This window comes from Narcine bancroftii, chromosome 8, assembly GCF_036971445.1.
Source record: "Narcine bancroftii isolate sNarBan1 chromosome 8, sNarBan1.hap1, whole genome shotgun sequence".
NCBI classification, from domain to species: Eukaryota; Metazoa; Chordata; class Chondrichthyes; order Torpediniformes; family Narcinidae; genus Narcine; species Narcine bancroftii.
This window is the reverse complement of record NC_091476.1, coordinates 170,437,483-170,453,464: the sequence shown is the minus strand read 5'-3', so window position 1 is coordinate 170,453,464 and position 15,982 is coordinate 170,437,483.

Sequence of the window (15,982 nt, the reverse complement as noted above, 5' to 3'; positions counted from 1 at the left end):
GACTGTATTGGTCTCTTCCTGACCCTGCCGTGATCCAGAAAATGTGGACCCCTAGGCAACACCCTCAAAGCACTGTTCATGGAGCAATGAGATGGCAGTGAATGCTTGTAATCTCTTCACAGGGAGAACAATGACACATATATTGTTGTCAGGGGTTCCAGTAAAAAATGAATGAAATATCATTGCATACATAACAGCTACCAACCAAAAAAATAATGAGCTAGTAAATAGTGACATGGTAAACACGAGAATAGCGCTTTCAATGCTATTGCAATATGTTTTATGGTCATTTTTTGCTACTTTACATGTCAGTGTAAATTATGACAGTGAATCAATGGAAGAGATGAACAGATTCACCAGGGAACCATGAAATGAACAATTTTGATATTATTGAATAAGCAGTAATCTTGTTACAATTGAAGAATGCCAAGAAAACAGAGAACTGTGGATATAAAGTTCTCATATTTTCCCTTCTTATCTCCATAAGCATGAACATGCACAGAAACTCCCTTCTCTCTGACTATCGGAAGCCCGGATGGTGAGGTTTGCACTTTACAGTGTGACAGAGTATATAGAAATGTTTTTGGGAAATAAATTGGGGAAGGTTTGTTAGAGTAGATTACATACAAACACTTTAAAACAGATCTTATTTAAAATACTGGAGCTCTGCCCGTGCTAGACATATCAGCTCCACAGCTTTTCCAAGAGCTTTGAAGAGTGCTCAAGAGACTTCACTAATGGTTTGTTGTTTACAAAAGGCTACAGATGAAAGATCTTGTTGGAGCCACAGATTGTCAGGTCAAGAACTTGTTGTTCTAAGAAGGTCATGTGGTTTTTCAAGCAGAGATAGTCAAACAGGCTTTCTCCCTCAGGGGAGAGAGAGAGAGAGAGAGAGAGAGAGAGAGAGAGAGAGAGAGAGAGAGAGAGAGAGAGAGAGTGAGAGAGATAGAGAGAAAGAGAGAGATCACTTGTACAGTGTTACAGCCAGCAGAAGCAGCTGGGACTGGAACAGGACAAGCTGGCAAGCTAGTGGAGAGCCCATTTAGAAGACTACCCTGTCAAAGCCTTTGTGGTTTGCGCAAGAGGCTGTCTAATGTTTCACTTGGAATAAGGGAAACAAAAAGGCACTCTGTGATGACCTGAAAGAAAGAGATTATCATCTAGAGAACCCTGAAGGGGGAAAGTTTTGTCAGCAAGTCACTGGAGTGGCTGATGGAACTACATCAGTCATGGATGTCCTGGAACAACAAATCTCTCTCTGAAAACTGACAAAAACCTTCCTGAGCGGTAACCATTTAACTTTCTTTCACCAAAGCCTGGTGAACTTTATAAATGTTAAATTCTATGCACAGTATAAGAATTAACTGCAACCAGTGAACTTGGAGGAGTGAGAAGTGAGATCCATCTGTGAACCAAAAACCTTTTTGACCTTACACACACATTACACACACATGCGCTTTGAATTAGAAGGATATTATGTTAGGTTAGTTAAGTTAAAGTGTGATTCTCTTTTCATGTTTAAAGATAATTAAAAGCAACATTTGCTTAAGTAACCATTTGTCTTGGTGAATATTTATTGCTGCTTGGTTTTGGGGTCCTCTGGGCTCGTAACAACAGTTATCCAAACTATAGTCCCATTCTTTCTCTTTACTCACCAGACCCCATTCTTTGACCCTCTCACCACTCACCAGGGTCCGATTTCTTCAATACACTCATCAGTCACTGGGGACCCATTGCTTCACTCCCTCACCTCTAACTGGTGTCTCATTCCCTCACTCACTGAACTCTTGCCAGAGCCCCATTCCTTCATTCCCTGATCACTCAATAGAGCCCTTGTCTTGTGGTTACTGGCCACAAGACAGGGGCTCAATTTTCATATTTCTCCTGTTCCATTGGCTACCTTGCCCTGAAACCAGTTTGGTTCACTGATACATTACTGTGTTCACTATTCAAAGAAGTGAATTAGATTACAAACCAGAGGACACGGGTTAAAGAAGGGAAAAAGTTTTGGGGGAACATTAGGGATGGCACAGTTGACATAGCATTTAGTGCAATGCCTTTACAGTGCTAGTAATTGGGACCGGACTTAGGTTTGAATCCCACAGTGTGCGTAAGAAGTTTGTGTGTTTTCCCTGTGTCTGCGTGAGTTTTCTCCAGGGGCGGTGGTTTCCTCCTACCATTCAAAACATAATGGGAGTGTGGATTAATGGGGTGTAAATTGGGGGGCACGGGCTTCTGGGCCGAAATGACTTGTGTATGCCTAATTCTTCACATAGTGGTTAGAGTGTGGAATGAGCTACCAGCTGCAGTAGTGAATTTGGCTCAATGTTAACATTTAAGAAGAATTTGGACAGGTACATGGATGGGAGGGGATATGGAGGAAAATTGGCTGTGTGCAAGTCTGTGGGACTCGGCAGAAAAATAGTTTGCCACAGACTAGAAGGGCCAAAGGGCCTGTTTCTGTGCTGTAATGTTCTGTGAAATGGAGTATTACTCAAATAACATCTTAAAGTCTTGGACTTCTGCTAGTCCATCATAACACCAGAATCCCTACACATGCCAGGTTCATTGAGTTTTACTGTTGTCAATTACACACTATAGAAATGCAGGCGGTCCTCATTAGGTAGGGTAACATCTGTTGAGAGCAGAACAAATGACAACCCTTCATCACCTTAAACATTAACATTTCCTCTCAGCCGCAGGAATACATCAGAAGCAATGAAGTCCTTTTGAAATAGAGACATTACTTTAATGAAAGCACAAGTGGAAGTCTGCTTGTATTCACCAAACCACTATAAACATAAATCAAATAGTAGGCCACAAAGGATAACCTGTTCCATGACCATTTATAAGCTATTATGAACTGATCTGACTACCCCGTTCTCTCCCCACAGCCCTGTATCAGTTCCCAAACTAATTTCACTGCCCCACTCTCTCCCCACATTGATCCACTGCTCTGCCCACAGCTCCGTGTTGGTCCCCACACTGAGCCCACTGCCCTGCTCTTTCCCCACAGCCCCATGTCGGTCCCCACACTGATTCCACTGCCCTGCTCTTTCCCCACAGCCCCATGTCGGTCCCCACACTGATCTCATTGCCCTGCTCTTTCCCCACAGTGCTGTATCAGTTCCCAGATATGATGTAATTATGAAATCAATGAAAAATATCATAATTATTTTTTATTAATCTCAACAGTTTTGGCATTATATGCAGCTAAAAGTTGTTTTTAAAGGATATTTTTATGTCTTAATGGATGATCTGAAAGGATGGGGATTCATTGTAATTATTGGGATTTCTGAACTCTATTATAACCTTATGGGACCATGGATGTATATGTGCACATTGCCCAAGCAGATGTTATGTGGAGCATACATCCATATGTATATACACAGGTGTGCGCTGTTTAACATACATTTTTAAGTTTAAATAAAACTCCTGAAAGAGACATTCTATTCTGAGCAAAACATGAAAATTTGCGGATACCATGATAGTTCCAATTGGGCATTTCACTGTGATATGTTTCAATGTACCTCTCAGATATAGAGAGACTTCTCTTTGATCTCAAATTGAAGCTCCGGCTCCCACTGTCTGCCAGATCAGCCCTGAATTCGATCTTTATAAAGAGTAATTATCCCTTTTTATTTCTGGAGGTATGATCTATCAGCTGACAAAGTGTCTTAGACTTGATGCATTAACTTTTATTCTTGCCAGAAAAAAACTGCCTTATTTGTTATTTCCAATACATTCTACTTTTTAGTTTTGATTTCCAGGATACCTTGTTTTTTATTTAACTTCTTAATAAACTGCTCTGTGTCATCTGTAACCCAGCAGCAGATGTTATTCACCCATAATATGTAGCCCTGGAAACATTGCAGCTTGCTTACGTGGGAGAGGATCACAGATGTCCAACGGTATTGTTTTGTTAGTCACTGATCAAGTCATTGATTGCCTTTCATTTCTCGAGCTGTCAGAACCATAGGCTTTATTTTATTTTTCCGGTCCAGATGAAGTTGTGCTGCAGTTCAAAGATGGCTGTGCCTGTCAGAGTGATTGGGAGAGATCCCTTTCCCCCCTGTACTCTGGAAAAGTGTTTTTCCCTCCACTGTGGGCAACATCTTGCAAATGTCTATTATGAAGAAATAAAATTAGGCGGTGGTGAGTCTCAAGGCGGATCCATAAGATCTAAAAGTTCAGAGTAGCCATTGCCTTTTGAAAAAGAAAGCCAGTGGAGTTTACTTTATCTAAAGAAATGTAAAATTTGTAATTATTCTCAAAGTTTATGTAATACAATTCAACCACGTCCGCAATGTTTTGTTGAGGAAAATCAAGCTCTGTACTAAACATCAAATGTCATTAAGTGCACATTTATATGAACTATAATTTGTAACTTTTCATTAAAGAGAGGTAGAAGTTTTAAATTTTGCCTGGATGAATAATGGCTCCTGAAGTCTTGTACCTTTTGGAAGTTGGTGTACTCCTGTGACATGCAGATTCAAAGAAATGTCATAAACTACAATAATAGAACAGCAGATTTCAAATGTGTCTCTTTCCTCTCAGCTCAGAACATACTCCCTCTGTCAGGAAAAAAAAAACCTTCAAAACCTTCCTTCAGGCTCCAGCAATCTGTCTTCTATTTGAAACTGTTCTCAGTTCAATAGATTGTTTTAAATATTTTTCTTTGACTGATTTTGTTAGAGGGAGTGAAGCCAGATTTTAAAAATTATTCGATTAAACCTTTAACAATGAGGTTTTGATTGCTAGATTTTTATATCATCTGTATTCTTGAATTTTAAAGTAAGTCTTAGAAACCACTTAAGCGCTTAGAGTGCATTCTGCAGATCAACAGTGAATCTAATCAAGCGACTTTCATTGCTTAATGTTTTCATTCATTGGTCTTAAATAATTTTACCGTGAATAATCTCCACCAAATGTTTGTGGGGAGTTAACTTTGCCAGTAATGGGGAGGACTATTGGTGAATGGTGCTAGCATGCAATGGAATAGTAGCAAAGAGAAACCTGATGGTAGTTAAAAATAAACACAGAGAGATGCTTGAGAGACCTGGATTAAGAGCTCAGGCCCGAAATGTTGGTTCCATATTTGCACCTCCTATGAATGCTGTGAGATGTTGGTGCGTTCCTCCGGCAACTCTGGGTCCTTTAGAAATGGTCAGTCAATGTTCGGGTAAAGGAAACCAACCCAAAATGTTGACAGGACGTTTCTCACCATGGATGATGCCTAACTTTGTGCATGATTCCAGACCCTGCAGATTTTGCATTTTTCTATGGAAGTGAAAGGGAGTTTGATTGGATTTGGACCAGCACATCCTCAAGCATCAGAAAATGCTGGAAAAATCTCACTCATACGGGTAACAGTCCCAGTTGTTAGAGATGGATTGAGGGACAGGGATACATGGGAATTTCTTGAGGAAAGAATAGTAACTGAAAGTGTAATTTAAAAAAAATGATTATGTTCCACTGAAAGCATCTGGCAGGAGGAAGTGAAAAGGATGTGATGTGGGCAGAGATCAAATGTAAAGGAACACTTGCTTTGGACAGGGCCCAGGGGTAAAAAATATGCATTCAATATTCTACATGTTCCTTCTCTAATGAGCTTTCGTGCCTGGAATTTCCAGGAATCAGTGAACAAATCCTGGTTACCTTTTTCTCTGTCCATCCAGTCATCTCTTCTAGTGACAGATCTCCCACCTCACTCTCACACTGCTATGTCTATCCTGAGCCTCATGTACCGTCAAACCAAAACCACCCATAAATTGGAGAAAAAGCACCTAATATTCTGTCTGGGCATTCTCCAATCAGATGGCATTAACATATCTTCTCTGGTTTCTGCAAGCCCATTCTCCATTTTCATTTTCTTCCCCATCCCTTTCCTCTATTTCTCCACCCTTTCATTCAAAAAGCTATCCCCTTCCCCTGTTTGCTGGTGTGCCCTTACTCCCTTACCCAACTATTACCTCCTGCCTATGGGATTGTACTCTCTCCCTGTTCCTCCCCCCACCATCATTTTATTCAGGAGCCTGTCTACATTTTGGTCATATAACATATATAACATAACATATAACATAACAATTACAGCACGGAAACAGGCCATTAGGCCCTTCTAGTCTGCACCGAACCAAACACCCCTCTCTAGTCCCACCTCCCTGCACAATGCCCATAACCCTCCATCTTCTTCTCATCCATAGACCTGTCCAACCTTTTCTTAAATAATACAATTGACTCCACCGCCACTATTTCTCCCGGAAGCTCATTCCACACGGCTACCACTCTCTGAGTAAAGAAGTTCCCCCTCATGTTACCTCTAAATCTCTGCCCCTTAATTCTTAACTTGATGAAAGCCTTGAGCCTGAAATGTTGTTTATGTATCATTATCTTTGCTATATAAAGTACGTTGTTTGACCTGCTGGATTTCTCCAGCATTGTGTTTTTCCTTCAATTGTTTTTACAGTGTCTGCAGACTTTCATGTTTTGCTTAGCATAGAATGTCTGTTTCAGGAGTTTCATTCAAACTTAAAAATGTGCTTCTCATCTGCATTTACAGTGGAGAAAGTCATGGAATTGGGGATCTCTGGGAAGTAAATAAGAGAATCCACATTTCAGAAGAGGAGGTGCCGCAGGTCTTAAAACAAATAATGGTATATAAATCCCCACACCATGATCATGTGATCTGTAGGATAGGTAGGGATAAACTTTTAGACCCCTGGAGAAGGTATCCAAAAACTGGAAGGTGGTTAATGATGCGCCTATATTTAAGAAAGTCTGTGAGACAAGGTCTGGAAATTTTAGAACAATGTCAGTGATAGCTAAGTTATTAAAAGGGATTCAGAGAGATGCATTTGGAAAGGTGAAGAATGATTAGATAGTCAGCAGGACTTTGTGAATAGGACGTCATGCCTCATTTGATTGGATTTTGTCCAAATGACCTACCACAAGGCCTTTTACAAGGTCGCAGAAGGTAGCCTGGTCCAGAACATGGATAATATGGGATCCAAGGTGTGCTAGCCAGTTGACCTGATGGTAGGCATTAGAGGGTAACAGTGCTAGGGGCTGATGAAAAGTGGTGCACTGCAGAGATTGGTACCTGATCGACTGGTGATCTTCAATTATATTAAAGAGGATGAAAATGTAGGTGTCATGGTTGGTATATTTGCAATGATGCTATAATTGGTGACATCGTGGAGAGTGAGGAAGATTATCTAAGATTACAGTCTGATCTTGATCAACTGAGTCAATAACAAATCGAGTTTAGTTGTGCTAAAGGTTAGGTGTTGATTTCTAGTCAAACGAGGGCAGAATCTGTGCAATAAATTGTAGGGGCCTTGTGGAATAGAGGGACTGAGCAGTACAGGTGAATATTTCCTTGAAAACAGGGAACAGGTAGGCATGGTGATGAAGTTATTTGGCACACTTGCTTTCATCAGTCAGGGCATTAAGGACACAAGTTGGGATGTCACGGTACATCATTCAAGACGTCAGTAAGACCAAGTTGGGAATATTGTGGGCAGTTGGTCACCTTTGTGGATATTAACATGGACCTGAAATAAAACTGCAAAGGAGAAAGTTAAAGCTGAGAAAATGATTGATTTTCACAAGATTTTAGGTGAGAATTTTAATTAGGCTAATGGAATGTATTTTAATAGATGAATATTACAGCTGTGAGTAATTCAGCATTTATCTGTTGAGGCGTTTTGTTTGAGTAGAAGGCTGAGATGACATCTGAAAAACATTTTTGAAAAATTTCTGCCAGTGTTTGGTATCTAGAATATATTGCCTTAGAGCATGATGGAGATAGGCTGAATTGTGATATTAAAAATGTTAATGGAATCAACTCCTGAAAACAACAGGTAGGTAAGGCCATGAGGAAAGCGTGGGGGGGGGGGGGGGGGGGAGGTGACCCCTATTGCAATCCTCTTGAGAGAATCTAAAGACCTAGTTCTCTCACCCCCCTGTGTAGTTACAATTCCTTACTTTTTGAATGTTCCAAAATCTTTTCTCTTTGTTCATCCTTTCAATAGAAGAAACAAATATGATTAAGAGACCAGTGAAGAAAATCAGTACAATTTAAAGTAACCTGAATCTTTAGGAGGGATAAAAGAGCTGTAAGAAGTCTCCATTTCCTTCAACAGTGTGTGGAGTTCCTGTACCCTTCTGCCTCTGTCCTGAAAGGCTAGCTTTATTGTGAGATGATAAATGGTGTTGGAGATTGTGTGAACTTAACCATATAAGATTCCTTGATTTTCCCTCTTGATCCCTTCTCATTCATTAAGTTTGTGAAGTTGCCAAATAGAGTCATGGAATCATAGCATTATACAACATGGAAAAAGGCCCTTCTTCTCAACCCTTCCGTTCCACGCCAAACAAGTTGTCAATATGCCCTAATCCTTTTTGCCTTTGTTTGGCTCATATCCTTTTAAAACTTTCCCATCCAATGCATTAGACTAAATCAGTGGTTAACAACCTTTTTTGTTTGACTCACATCCCACTTTAAGTAATCCCTATGACATAGGTGCTCTGTGATCAGTAAGGGATTGCTTAAGGTGGGATGTGGGTGGAAAGAAAATGGTTGAGAACCACTGGTCTAGATACATTTAAACATTGTAATTGAACCCTATGAACACGTTACCCCCCTGGTTCCTTTTAACTCTTTCCCCATTTAACTGAAATCAGTTTTTTTTTTTCCCTAGGGTATTGGAGTTTTAGACCATTCACTTAACTGATGCCCCAAATGATTTTATATAGCTCTATATTTTATATATTTCTCAGCCCCGTATGTTCCAGTGAACGGAGTCTCAACCTATCCATTCAGTCACTGCTGCAGACCTGGGAGAGTGGTGAGCAGAGACTCACGGCTGCTAAGGGATCAACTGCCTAATCCTTGTGTAAATGCCTCCATACAGGCTGTAATCAGCTGGTTAAAGGAGGCGACAGTATTTTATTTTAAAATCCTGCAGCCGTGGAGGTCTGGGCCCAAGATGGCAGTGCCTCCACTGGCAGCAGGCCCGAGGAGTTGCAAACTCCAGGGGAGCAGCGGACTGGCACAGGGCACCAGAAATGGGGAGAATGCCCCCAGTTAAGAATAAGAACCATAGGAGATAACCCAGCAGGATGGAGACCACAGTGGCATACCAGCAAAGGGCTCAGCGATTGGCTGCGGCCGACTTGCGATTGGGCGTTCCCTTGTATGTTGAAGGCTGGTGGAGACTGGTTCATCGGAACCAGGTATTAGAACTGGTATGTGAAAGAATGCTCGGGGCAAGAAGGGCTCCTGCTGAAAGACTCCTGATTGGGTCGGGGGTTTGGATTTGGAGCTTGGGTTGTCGATGGATTGAGTACAAGTTTGTTTGGCTGCACAGGATGCGGGAGCACTGGAGGCAAATCCACAGTCACTCTGAAGGGACTCTCTGTTACTTCTCTTTCTCTCTTACTGTAAGGGGCACCGGCCTACAAGAATGGCAACTCTTTGTCTGTCTTATGGCAAGCAGAAGGCAATTTCATGTAATATTTTTGTACTTTTATATGACAATAAAACAATCTTGAAATTTCAGTCCTTGTAACTGTTTTCCTTTCAAGCTTAATGACATATCTCCGAATGGTGGGCAATCAGAGCTATGCACGATATTTCAAATGGGGTCTCAACGACTTGTATAGGCATTTGCAGAGTTAATAAGCACATTTTAATATTCATCTATTAAAAATACATTCCTGTTCCCCAATTAAGGTCTTCATCAAAAATCTAGCTTACCTGTTCCTTTAGGAAAGATAAATCATTTTCCCAGTCTTGTCAGCATTTTGTTTCTTTTTTCTATCTTGAGCATTCAGAGTCTATCTGTAACTTTTGCTGTTTTATATTTAGCTCATGTTAACATTCCAATGAATGGATTTTAGTGAGAGGTAACAAATGCAGGTAACAGTCTTTAACTGAGATAATCAGGGCACTGATTAACTGAGCTGCAATCAGTCTCTTGCACACAACCTTGACTGATCTATATGGAAGGGAGTAACTCAGAAATAATGCACCTCTTTAAAAGAAAACCTCTCCAGTGCTAAACGTGTTCAAAAAATTATAAAGAAACTGTCACGCTGGTAACTTCCACTGAGTGACTTGACCAGGATGACGCAAGTCTAAAATTTCACATCTATATAAGCTAATTACATTGGATGGATAATACAAGTGTTTTGATGACACTAAATAAATTACTATTGGTAATTACTTCATGGTGTTGAAGTATTCAGAAGTTGACAGTTAACAAACGTAGAATGTAATTTGTGTTTCAGCTAAGTACTGGTGAGGACGCTGATTAACTTAGCTTCAGTCTGTGTTTCGTTGCATATATACAGAGGCAGTATTGGTATCAGATGAGATAATAGAGGTAGAAATAAACCTACACTGTGAGGGAGCTGCCTAAGAGTTGAGATCAGAAGTAATCTAGTGTGTTCCTCAAACATGGTTAACTAATCCGCTTGTAACTCGAGCTCAGCTTCCCAGTCAACTGTGGAATATTTGCACCTCATATTTATCAAGAATCTGTCAATATATGCATTAAAATTATTCAAGGATTTTGCTTCCATCACAATTTCAAGAATTCCGGATTCACAATCATCCGGATAAAAAAAGGTTTTGGCTCCACACTTTCAGGTCAAATATCACACAATGATTTAGGCCTTTACTTCGTATAGTTGCCAGTTTGAAAGATGATGACTAAGGAACGGAATTTGTGATGGGGGTCTAAGAAAACATTTTTGGTCGATTTAGCAGATAATTTGAGGAAATTTATTCTCTTTAGGCATCAATTGGCATTGCAATAGAGATAGCTGAAAGATTGAGAATGATAGTTGTGAGACATACCAGGTGGATTAGTGCACATATAGAATGTGAACTGTCCTTTGCTTGAGGTCACTGAGGAGAAACAAGGTTAGAATCATGAGGCACACAAAAGGTACTGATAGAGAAATGGGAAATGGGAAGAGAATCTGTTGTGAGTGAATCTGCCCATTAGTGGAAAGGCCATTATGGAAAATGGCAAATGTAATCAAAACTCCACCACAATGGAGTCGTGATGTAATCCAACAACTGGCCTTCATTAGTCAGGGGTTGGAACTTTACATCAACACTGTACAAGTACTTGGAATATTGTCAGAAATTCTGGTTGCCAAGCCATAGGAAAGATGTTATTAAAGTGGAAAAGTTGCACAAAATACTTTCCTTTTTGAGGATTTTACTGGAAATGGAGCTTAAAGGCTAGATAGGAAGGGACTTTTCTTCATGGAGCATGGGAGGTGAGGGGTGACCTAACAGAAGTTTATAAAATTATAAGATGAATCATGTCTTTCCCTAGAGGAGTCTAAAATTAGAAGAAGAACATGAACAAAATGACATAAATAGAGAAATACTAATGCAAAATAAAAGATTCTCGAAGGATCCCTGACAGAACGGCTGAACATTGGGTACCTGTCATCAGACTCCTCTGTAAATTATGTAGTACCTTGTTTTTGCAGCTGGTGGCATCACTGAAATGGTAATACAAAGTGAATTTGTGGAAATGCTGAATTACAAAACACTTTAAAAGAAAACATTGAACTGGCTGCGCTGCACATTTGGTCAACTGATCTGAGATCAAGACAGGCCAGGTCTATGTGCTTTTTGACATTACTGTAAAAGGTTAGGGAAGGGTCAGTGTAGATGATATCCTTCTAATTTTCCCATTGAATTAAAAGATTCATTAAATCCACTGCACAAACCAAGGTGCGAGAAGTGAATGACCAAGATAATTCAAAGTTCAGCCAAAGCAGAAATCAGAAATGACAGAACCCAAGGAAATGAGACCAATAAATTTGGTTATGTCTGCATTTGAGGGTGGATCTCAGACTTGGTGGCACTATGTGTGGAGAAAAGTTGATAGTTTTCTAATAATTTTCAGTTGAACCCTTTCACTGAAGTCCAAAAGAGAGAAAGTGGATGTAGGACGTAACGGTGGTGAATTTGGTGTTAAGGCCTCTATCTGATGGGCTTTCTGGAAGCACAAAAGACTATCACCACATACCCTTTTGGTTCACAGTTTGGCATCCATTAAAGGACAACCACTGAGTCAGAGTGGGAGAATGATCTTTGATTGCCATCCCCTCTCTCTTCACTCTGTTCCATTTGTAACTTCAGAATCCATTAAATCTCCTTTCAAAGAAAAGAGGTGAATTCAGTCATCTCTCTCATGGGTGTACCCTTTCCACCAAAATTGGTTGGGAAACCCAGGGCATAGAATGCAAGGGTAAGTTAGAAATCCACGCAGCAAAAACTCCCACACTATCTGAAATTCTAGCCCCTATTCTATCAAATAACCAGTTAAAGCTTAGTCCTATTTGTCTGTCTCCTCTGTGACTTGGTCACTGATGTTTTAATTAAAATGTAAATTACTATGTATACATTTCAATATCTCACATGGTAGTGAGGTTGAGGTTAAGTTGGAATAAAAGTTAAATAAAGTTGAGTTTAACATCTGCAATAAAAGTACATCCATAGGACAAAGTAGAGGGAGTTTTATTCTTTACCTAGTATTGATCTACAGGAGCTCTGGCTATCTAATGTTGACAATGGCTGATTGAAAACAAAACGAATCAATTTTCTGTGCTATCATCTTGCATCTTCCTCCTGTTAAAAAGCAAGTGGAGACCATTTTCTTTCAAAACAATCAAGGGGTTTAAATGAAAAAAATCTGTTCTCAATAAAATGGGTGGCACGATGAGCGTAACGTGAACAACCCAGGTTCAAATCTGGTACAGTTTGTGAAAGAGCTTGTATGATCTCCCCGCATCTGCATGGGTTTCCTCCAGTTTCCTCCCACCCTGCAAAACATAAGCGGGTTGTAGGTTAATTGGGGCATTTTGGTGACACGGGCTCATGGGCCGGAAGGGCCTGTTACCGTGCTGTATGTCTAAGTTTAAAATCAGCAAGGAGAACCAATGTTCCCACAAAATGGCCTGGTGAACATCACTGAATTATAATTGACCCCTTTAAAATTATTTCATTTCCAGTCAAAAGGAGAAGACATTCAATAGCATGAATAAAAAAATTCACCAAGTGATATTTTTGAACTGAACAATATAAAGATCCTTATTTTGCACTATAAATGTTCAAGTGGGTTCGAGGTACTTGGTGTTCTGCGGATCCTGCACACATCTTGAGAAATGTAATGCAATGCTGTAATGATGGATGCGGTACATCATGCTGCTCTGTGGCTTGTTTTCGAAAGCCTATGGGGATTTTCATTTTATTTTTCCCATGATATGTGTCACATTTTATTTGAAATTTCAGCTTCTAAAAGCAGGCTTGACAGAGCTGGTAAAAAGGAAGATCAGACATAATGCAAGACAAACTAAAATATCTTCAGCCTTATTCTGTAAAATAAGTGTGGAGCAAAAGTAACTCTCGGTACTCAAAGTCAAATAATCGCAGAAAACACTGCAACCATAATAGGAGACAGACAATGGGGGTGGAGGGTTGTTATTCAGTTTAAAGGCTTGTTGTCGTGTCATGTGCCACAGGGATCGGCATTGAGTCCACTAATTTTCTTCAATCTGCATGATATGTAGGTGCAGATGACACTATAATTGGCGGTATGACGGACAACGAGGAAGGTTACATCTGATCACAACAGTGTCTGGTTTGAATGAGTCAGTGGGCTGAAGAATGGTGAATGGTGTTTAATTCAGGTCGGTGTGAGGTAAGTGAAACCAGAGCAGGGCTTGCACAGTCATTAGTAAAAAACGCAGGGAGCACTGTGGAACAGAGACACCTGGGAGGGGTACAGGTATATATTTCCCTGAATGTGGGGACAGGATAGCGCAGCACAGTTAGTTAGTATGGTGGTTTGCCCAATTGTGGTGATACGACCACCAGCCGACTGCAGGGGGTGATCTCTGTACCTGCAGGAAGACCACCTAAGAGCTGACTCCACCTGGCTGGCTGTCAATCAGCCAACCTGAATATAAACCTGAGCCGGACCCTCCTGAGCCAGTCACACGGGAGCCACTGAAGCATGAACTGGTGCTCAGACTTTTATCTGAATAAATTGTGGTACACTGAGGTAACAGCCAGCAAGCACAAAACTCAAAAGACTGTACAACAGGCTTTATTCAGATATAAGTCTGAACACCAGTTCACGTTTCGGTGGCTCCCATGTGACTGGCTCAGGAGGGGCTGACTCAGATCTATATTCGGGTCGGCTGATTGAGATCCGGCCAAGTGGAGTCAGCCCCCTAAGGGGTCTATTCATGTTGGTTGATTGACAGCCAGCCAGGTGGAGTCAGCCCTTAGGTGGTCTTCCTGCACGTACAGAGATCACCCTCTGCAGTCGGCTGGTGGTCGCATCACCACACCAATGCTATTGTAGTGGCTGCGACCGGGGTTTGAATCCAACGCTGTCTGTAAGGAGTTGGTACATTCTCTCCATGTCTGCAAGGGTCCCCTCCAGATGCTCTGATCTGATTTCCTCCTACATTGCAAAGATGTAGGGAGTTAGTAGGTTAATTGGTAACATGAAGTACTTGGGCAGCAAGGCCTCATAGGCCGGATGAACCTATCATCATGATCCATCTCTAAAAAAATTTTAAAATATAAAAAAGGTGGTGAAAAAGACATTTAACACATGTCTTCTTCAGTCATGCTGTTGAGTACCTGAGCTGGGACATCATGTTATAGAGATGTACATTTGGTACCCCATGTGCAGGTTTGCTGCAGGAAGGATGTCATTAAACAGCAAAGGGTGCAAAAAGGTCCACAGGGGTGTTACTCAGACTGGAGGTCTTGAGTTAGAAGGAGAAGCAGGAGAGGCTTGGAATTTTTTTCCCCAGAGTGTAGAAGGCTGCCTTATGAGGTATATAAAGCAAGACAGCTTCCAGAAAATGAATAGTCAAGAGTGTTTTCTCCAGAGCAGGAAATTCTAAAACTGGAGGTCATAGGTTTAAGGCAGGCGAGAAAAAGAATTTAAATTTAAAAAGGAATTGAGCAACAATGTTTTCACACAGATGGTGTTATACTTGAACCAGACTCTGTTGTAATCTGATGTAATGAGCTGGAATGAGCTGCCAGAAAAAGTAGTTGGAGTGGGTTATGAGACATTTGGACAGGAACATTGATAGGACAGGGTTAGAGGAATACAGACCAAACACATGGAAATAGGATGAGCTGAGATGACCAACTTTGGCAACATGGATGAGTTGACCTGAAGGGCCAGTTTCCACACTGTAAAGCTCTTTAAAATTTCTGGGTTTTGCAATATGCACGGAGAAAGAAACAGTTAACATTTTAAGTTGATCTTGTCAATAACATGAAAAGCCACGTAGCCAAAATGTTAACTTGACTTCTTTCTCCACAGGCACTGCTTAATCTTTTGAGTGGTTCCAGCATTTTCCATTTATTAGGTTTTGTGAAACATTTTGCAGCATCTGGAAGTTGTGAATGGTGCAATGAAAATATAAAATTGTATTTATACATTCTAGTCCAAATGATGCCAAGAGATAAGGAGGGAATGCACGAGTATCTCCTTTTTTTTCCAGTCATTTTCTAAACCATTCCCTATCTCAGTAAATAAAACATCTTTTTGAAAAATACATAAAAAACTTCTATCAAGTAATGTTAAATTTCCACAAAACTTTTCTCTTTCCTCAATAAACCTTGAGATAGAATATTATATTTCTCTTTCTTTTTAAAATATTTTTATTGAGTTTAACATAAATTTACATACAATTTTTTTAAGGAAAACACATAACAAGTCATCTCATATATAAATACAAAAAAAAATTGATGGAACTACATTGAACAGTTCCTTGATCTACTGAAGGAGCAAGTTATTGAATTAATCTATGATAACCATGTTAAACCCATATTTGACAAGTTAAGCCAAACAATCTTTTTTTTAAAAAAAGAAAACAAACAAAAGAAAAACCCTAAAAACCTAAGTCTAATTGACCT